The sequence below is a fragment of the Myotis davidii genome, unplaced genomic scaffold, assembly GCF_000327345.1.
Source record: "Myotis davidii unplaced genomic scaffold, ASM32734v1 scaffold281, whole genome shotgun sequence".
Classification (NCBI taxonomy): domain Eukaryota; kingdom Metazoa; phylum Chordata; class Mammalia; order Chiroptera; family Vespertilionidae; genus Myotis; species Myotis davidii.
The window spans coordinates 7,796,181-7,803,514 of NW_006293784.1; the positions used below are offsets into that span (position 1 = coordinate 7,796,181).

Sequence of the window (7,334 nt, forward strand, 5' to 3'; positions counted from 1 at the left end):
CGAGGCTCTGGTCCCCGGCCTGCTACGCATCTGCAGTGGCGAGGGGACAGCGTGGCTCGGGATTTCTGGATGGCCGCACCTCCTTCTCCATCTGCCTGCAGGAGGTGAGAGCACTGCGCGTCTTGCTGCTCCGCCAACGTGGGTCCGCGGGTTCCCGCAACCCCTCACCCGCCTGACGCTTTTCTTTCCTCCCAGCTCAGCCCCTCGACACCTTTCTTCGGTTTCTCTGACTCCTTTTGAATTTGAATTTGCGGGATCTCTGAGTCTGGCCCTGGGGACGCAAGGCCTCAAAGGGGGCCAAACCACACTGAAGACCTGTCTCTTTGCGTGGACTCGGCTTTGGTGAGGCGTCAAGAGAGGCGCCCTTTCGGAGTCCTGTTTTCTCTATTACTATCCGGGGCGCAGTCCCTCCTCCCAGCCCAGGGCTCCCAGAATCTGAGGATGAAGCTTATTTCTTTGAAGCTGTTACCTCTCTGTTGGGCTTAGAGCATTTCCGTCTTACAAAATGCGTGTCTGAGGCGCCTGCCTTTCCCCCCAGGGTCTGACTCTTTGCAGTGCCCAATCTGAGCCTCTCAGCCAAAGCCAAGGAGTGGGGAATGCTGAGTACAAAGCTCAGATACCTCTAGGCGCTTCTTTTCTGGCCCAGCGTCCCTGCCCTCCCCTGGCTTGGGGGAAATGCTGAGCACCTGGGGCACCTTGGCCTCTACCGTGGGTTGCTCTGGTCCCCAGTGGCCAGGCCTTGGTTGATGCAGCTGCTTTTCTTTAGGAGGCCCAGAGTGGCTCCCCTGAAGCCCTGGGCCTGTTCCCTCGGTGTGGTGGCAGTGGGACTACAGATCTCTTAGTTTTACCCTGTGCAACCCCTTGGTTACCTGGGGTGACTATAAACATTGTCTCTTCCTAGTGGGCTTAAGGGATGGTCAAAGAATATAACTTTAGCCCTAACCAGTTTGGCTCAGTGGATAGAGCATTGACCTGCAGACTGAAGGGTCCCAGGTTCAAATCCAGTCAAGGGCATGTACCTTGGTTGTGGGTGCAGGAGGCAGCTGATTGATGTTTCTCTCTCATTGATGTTTCTAACTCTCTATCCCTCTTCCATCTTCTCTGTAAAAAATCAATAAAATGTATTTTTTAAAAAGAATATAACTTTAAAAATAATTTCAAAAGCATATTAGCAACTTTTATTGAAATATAACATGAAAAGTTCAAAAATCTCATGTATATAATTTGATGAATTTTCACAAAATGGACATTGCAAGCATTTTGAGTGTTAATTACATCTATACATAATCCCTGAGGGGATTACAAATAATATACATGTATTCTTGAAGATAACTCTGCCTCTCACCCCACTCAAGGACATAAAATATTTAGACTCTTTGTAAAAACATCCAAGTTTTATTTATACAATTAAAATTTCTTGGGTCGCATACCCCTTTCACACAAAGGTTTCCTTGCAAAAGACTAGAAAGCTGTGAGCATGAATCGAGGGGAGAATGTTAGATTGTGTTGTCCAATTGACATTTGGCTGGGAAACAACTCGTTTGGTACAGCCAGATGTACATGTAGGAGTCTCATCCCCACAGTGGCAGTGCAGTTTTATCCAGGTCACACTGTCCAGGCACAACAGGGAGAGAAAGAGAATGTGAAGGATGTGTGCGCTGAGAACGAAGACATTTCACTCTGAATCTTCTCCATCCACTCTATAATAACCTCTTTCAAACTGACATGCCTTCTGTAGAACCAGGTGGGTGCCACTGACCATTTTTAGCAGAAGAAAGCTAAACAGAAAGAAGCCAAATCTCCTTCATTGCATGCCAATCTCATCGTCTTTGGGATAACCCTTCCTTGGAAAGGGAGGAATTTCAATAGCCATGCCCTGCCTGCCATCCACATGTTAAACATGTTAAAACATAAAAGCAGTCTTCTCATCTGTCTCATCTCTCTGGAGTTTTGATTAGAGTTGTCCGTCCATTTTTTGATGGTCTGTTTTAAAGGACTTAAAAAAAAAGAACCCTATTCCAGAGAGTAGTGAGACAACAATTTAAGGCATGAGGAACTGAAGTAGTATTGCATTTTATTCTATTTAATGAGAATCCAGTATTAGTTAGCTTTGAGTGAGGTATATCAAGGGTTGGCAACAGTCTCAAATGTCTGAAGCAGAACTTTGCAATCAGGTATAAGTTTCTTCTTCAGACCAGAGAAAGGGGAATGAGTTTACACTTCAGCAAGAACTATAGAGAAAAACTGTTTCAGGTCAGAAGTGCTAAGCATCAGAAAAATCAGAGATGAAAAATACTTTGGATATAACATCTAGTCCATAATTTCCTTGTTCTCAGTTGTTATGACTGTCACTTTGTCAGTTATTAGTTATCTTGGCAGAGATATGTTCCTGGATCAGATCTAGGTAGAGAAATCCTGCTGAGTGGTAACTCAGTGAATGCTGATTCAAGTAAACGGCCTTCATTCAATCAACACCGAGATATGTGCAGCACTAATGACTACAAGATAAATGTGAGATATAACCCCTTCCTTTAAAAAGTTTATCACTAACTGTAAATAAAATTCAATATCAGAGTAGCTCTTCACCTACTTTGCTCATGTAATCATTTTCTTTGCAAAGAAGAACTAATATTTACTGAGCACTTATGTGCCTGCCATTTTATTACACTAATTCATTTAATGCTTCTGAGACCATTATGAAATAGAAATTTTTATTCTCTGGTTATAAGTGGGGAAACCAGTTACTCCAGAGTGTAAGCTATTTGACCACAATTTTAACTAGCAGATAGATTGATTCTCAGTCTTGGGGCCTGAGAAAGACCTGTGAGGAACCTGGTCAATCCTCACAGTTTACAGTAAGGAAACTGATACCCAGGAGAGGTAAGCAGCTTCGTTGTCTAGATATGAGAAGGTCCCATAAAGTCTTGCCCTACGGTGGGCTTTGTAATTAGATCCAAAGGAAGTACGTTTCTGGGTCTTGATTGTGTTCTTCTAAGAACTGGGTAGATATCTTAAAATTCTCTGTGATAGCAGGCTGTAACGATGGGGTGGCAGCTGGTGCCTTGGCCGTGGGAAAAGCCCCCAGGACAAGCCTTGTTTAGTCAGAAGCTGTGGCCATGGGGATCCAGCCCTCTGAAATCCCAGCTCTTGACCTGTGGAGGCAGAGAGACAAACTGACCTGGTCTGAATTTTTGGTCTATTATCTATTAGCTCTGTGACATTGAACAATGCATATGACCTCCCTAAATTTCAGATTCCCATCTTTGGAACAGTGACTTTAGGAGGGGTGTTGTGATGGCTGGACAGCAAATATGTAATTAATGGTAAATATTAGTAAGAGAAAAAAGAATGGTCTGGGCAATTTCCAAGATACTTTATAATTCCGATTCCAGTTTATCTATCTTACTGCTTTTCAAAAGTCAGCAATGGTGCTAGGAGTTCCTTCAAAGTACCCTTACATCGCTTAACAGTCACTTAATTGGCAAAGAAGGTTTAAAGACCTGATATTGTTCTTAATCCGAGACCTAGAAGCAAGGACTATTACCTCGCAGCCGTGGGCAAACTACGACCCGTGGGCCGGATCTGGTATTGTTCTTTTTTTTTTTTTCTTTTTACCAATTTATTTTATTATTTATTACAAAGGGTATTACATATGTGTCCATTTTTTCCCCCCTTAATCAGAGACCTAGAAGCAAGGACTACTACCTCGCAGCCGTGGGCAAACTATGGCCCGCGGGCAATCTTTTAATTTGTAGAGACCTATTTCATGTGTTCTGGGCAGAGTGATTCTGCAATTACCATAACAGTTTACAAAGCACAAGTCAAGCATATTCCTTGCTTGTTTGGTAATGTCTAGGTATCAGCTTTTTAATGATATCTATCAGGCCTGGAAATATAAGTGAAATAACATTTAAAACCCTTTTCGGTCCAACCTCGAGGCTGACTCGACAGACCAGGTGCTAGGAGCAGGTCCAACGTTGAGCAATAAGAACATTAAAAAGTTCAACATTCAAACCCGTCAATTAATTTGGACCAGACTGTTTGAATTCCAAAAATAACATTGGACCGCAAAGGGTTAAAATGGTAGTGCTCGAACTTTAGTGTGCTCAGAATCACCAGGAAACTTTGTGAAACATAAATTTCTGGGGCCAGATCTAAGTCACGCAGGGCCAGGAAATCTGTATTTTATCAGAACATATAGTAGTGCTTGAGCTTTATAATGTGCTCAGAATCACCAGGAAACTTTGTGAAATACATAAATTTCTGGGGCCAGATCTCAGTCAGGCAGGGCCAGGAAATCTGTATTTTATCAGAACATCCAACCTTGTTCTGAAGAGTATGGCCCTCAGAACATACCTGGAGAAAGGCTGTCCCGCAGGCTTGCTGTCCAGCTACTCTCTCTTAATGCTCCCCAGGAAAAGAACAACAAATGAACGCCCCGTCATTCAGAGTAGCAGCAGAAGAGATAGTTGCTCTTAAAATATGGTGGATTTCTCTTCCTAATCTAGATGCTTTAAGGGTACAGTTTCATTTGGTTCATCTATATTATGATCTATAAACACTATCACAACTCACAAGAAAGCTTGAGCTGAGAAAAGACTGGATAGTTGCCCTTACCAACACTGATTAGTTTTATTCATTTCAAACGGGCGGATCCGGCCCACGGGCCGGAGTTTGCCCACAGCTGGGCTAGACACAAAGCTGTCTCAAGAGATCTGGACCTGGGTTCCCCCACCAGGCATGTAAAGTTTCATATCAGGGTCTAAACAAGGTATGTCCGGTGGCTTCATTAGAAATTCCTGGATTCCTCGCTGGCTATTTTATTGTCTGGGTTTCAATAAAATGAGAAAATAGCTGTCATCCAAACACATTTGGGCTTAAAAAAACAAACAATTATCTGTTGTCTTTAAATAAAATAAAGCCCTGTTTTTTTAATCACAGCATATCCCTACTGTTTTTGAGTTTAAATATTAAGGAACATGTTTTGTTAATGATTAAAACAATAGTGATTGGTTAGGGGGCTCAGTGAACATTGAATCTGTCTTTACTCCAGTCAGTGTGCTTGAAGCAACACACTGCCTAATGCCCCAGGATGGACAGTAGGTAACTATTTAATGGGGTTTTAATTTTGGGTTGCTATTAATAATAATTAATGTAATTTTGATTATGTTGGAAGCTGGAGGGATACTGTCAGTCATCCTTTCAGGGTGGTGGTATTGCCCTGCCCTGTTTAATCAGAGGTTCTTAGAGGAGGTAGGCTCAAAGTGATTTAAAATGAAAGAAGGTAGATGTTTAATAAAATTTCAATTAAGAAATTAAATCATATTCAAATTGAAAGGGGGACATGGAAATTATCTGGCCTAATCCTTTCATTCTGCAAATGAGAAAAATGAGGCCCGTAGGAATTAAAGGACTTGCCCAAAATTATACAGCTTGTTTGTTGTGTGATGCGTTATTGGGCTAAATGACCTCACAGGCCTAACTTGGAAAAGAGGGCAGGATGCTGTGGCCCTGCTCTCACAGTTGTTTATCTGATCTCATGTACTTCCTACCCGTCGTAATTCCTGTTTTCTAAATATCGAAGGTGTGTAACTGTAAAGTTTGTCTGGAAAAGCTACTCTGGGCCAATATCTGTTTAAGTAAAGACCTAAATGCTTTGCTCTGACAGTGAAGTGCAATGTCTATGCCAGGAAAGAAAACCAGGACAGGAAATGCGCAGTCCTCCAGCACTAGCCTGGTTACCTGGAGCTCCGGGCTTGTGACCCTCAGCCCCACCCCGTGGCATTAGCTCAGGACTCCAGAGCAGAGGTTGTGATTTCCTTTAGGGCTCTAGGCAAGTCCCTTTAACCTGGCTGTCCTTCCCCTTCCATGTTTGTAAAACAGGGAGATGATGCTGATCGCTCCCACACTGCTCCATCAGAGGCACCCTGTGAAATTAGCTCCTGTTTGTTTGGGCAGGGTTTTAAAGCCCACATTCCACCCCCCTGCTAATATGATTACTAGCACTTTCTTGTAGGAAAGGGCCAACTCCTCATCCCCCTTCTTCCTTTAAAAAACAAACCAAAGGGTATCTTTTGTCTCCCTGTGGCCAAAAAGGTTGTTGCTTCTGTAGCTGTTACCCCCTCGGAAGGTCAGTTTACTGAGGTGAAGGATTTCTAGGTGCATCACAAACAACCAAACAAAACAATAATAACAACAGAAATAACTGCTGTGGAGGTTCTTAGAGGGCTTCTGAGTTACAAACAGACCTTTCTAACTCTAAAGGAACGTGGCCCCCAGTCAGTCTCCAAGCCATCTCTGTCCTCCACAGGGTTAGGCCTGGTGGACTGTTTATTGGGGCTGTCTTCCTGAGGGTCATACCCACGGCTTTCCACAAGAAGCATTAAAAAAAAATGTTTTGGAAGGAAAGTCACCTTTTTAATAGCCAAAGAAGTACCTCTCTCTGGCACACAACTCTGTGCACAGCCTGTTTCTCAACCTTTGGAAATCCTTTAACAGTTTATGGAAGGCCACCCTTTAAACCAATCCAACAGCTCCTTTCTCCATAACCTGATTTTAGAGGTGTTTCATTATCTCTAATTACTCGGGGTAAACGGTGATTACTCAATGTTTTAATCATCAGTTTGGGCAGCAGTTACTCTACACTCAGGGAAGCCCAGACTCCCATGGGTATTTTTGGAAGGTACTGCGACTAGTCGGTGCATGCTTTCTAGTACCTACGCACGTGGTCCCCAGGTGAGTCCCGGCCGCTTCCCAGAGCTGGAGGCAGCTGGGTCCCCAGCCCGGGCGGCAGCTGCGGACTCTGGCGCTGCCCGGGCTTCCGGGACCGGGCCTGCGAGGCGAGGCCGGGCCGCTGGAGGGGAGGATGTGGGCGGGGCTCCCATCCCAGAAAGGGAGGCCAGCGAGGGAGGAGGGAAGAAGGGAGGGGCTGCGGGGAAGAGGAGGAAGGAAAGAAAGAAAGACTTGAGGGAAAAAGGAGGGAGGGAGGGAAGGAGTGCGCAGCCCGGCCCGGAAGCTAGGTGAGTGGCATCCCAGCCCAGGGACGGGAGCCTTAGACGCCGCTGCTGCTCCGCGCACTGTATTTCGCTTCTCCCCCTCATGGGATTCCCGTCGAGCCTGCAGCACCCCAGTCCTCGGCCCTCGCCCATGTTCACTGCAGCCGTTCAGAGGTCCCCAGAAGCTGCTGCTGGCGAGCCCGCTACTGCAGGGATCTATGGTGAGCACGGCTGCCTGGCAAGGGGCGCCGGAGAGAGGGGGCCGAGGCGCATCCTTGGGGTGGGGGGTGCGGAGGAGGAAGCTCGGCACCCTGGCTGTAGTCGCGGCAAAAGGGCCCC

General features: G+C 45.3%; 1 protein-coding gene across 1 annotated transcript in view; it reads left to right on the forward strand.

Annotated features, from left to right (window-relative positions):
* Positions 1-6,971: 6,971 nt before the first annotated feature.
* BMP4 (bone morphogenetic protein 4) overlaps positions 6,972-7,334 on the forward strand; it is a 6,807-nt gene continuing 6,444 nt past the window's right edge. The window contains exon 1 of the mRNA XM_006767704.2: positions 6,972-7,216. The gene's annotated coding sequence lies outside the window, so the exon portion shown is untranslated. The remainder of the gene's footprint in view (positions 7,217-7,334) is intronic.